Below are 301 nucleotides of genomic sequence, written 5' to 3'. Positions count from 1 at the left end.
GCCCTGTGGACCCTGTTGAAAAGTAGTGCCCTACTATTACCCAGAGCCCTATGGACCCTGTTGAAAAGTAGTGCCCTACTATTACCCAGAGCCCTATGGACCCTGTTGAAAAGTAGTGCCCTACTATTACCCAGAGCCCTATGGACCCTGTTGAAAAGTAGTGCCCTACAATTACCCAGAGCCCTATGGACCCTGTTGAAAAGTAGTGCCCTACAATTACCCAGAGCCCTATGGACCCTGTTGAAAAGTAGTGCCCTACAATTACCCAGAGCCCTATGGACCCTGTTGAAAAGTAGTGCCC

The sequence above is a fragment of the Oncorhynchus mykiss genome, chromosome 13 (genome assembly GCF_013265735.2).
Source record: "Oncorhynchus mykiss isolate Arlee chromosome 13, USDA_OmykA_1.1, whole genome shotgun sequence".
In the NCBI taxonomy this organism is placed as follows: domain Eukaryota; kingdom Metazoa; phylum Chordata; class Actinopteri; order Salmoniformes; family Salmonidae; genus Oncorhynchus; species Oncorhynchus mykiss.
Note: the sequence above shows the minus strand (reverse complement) of the source record.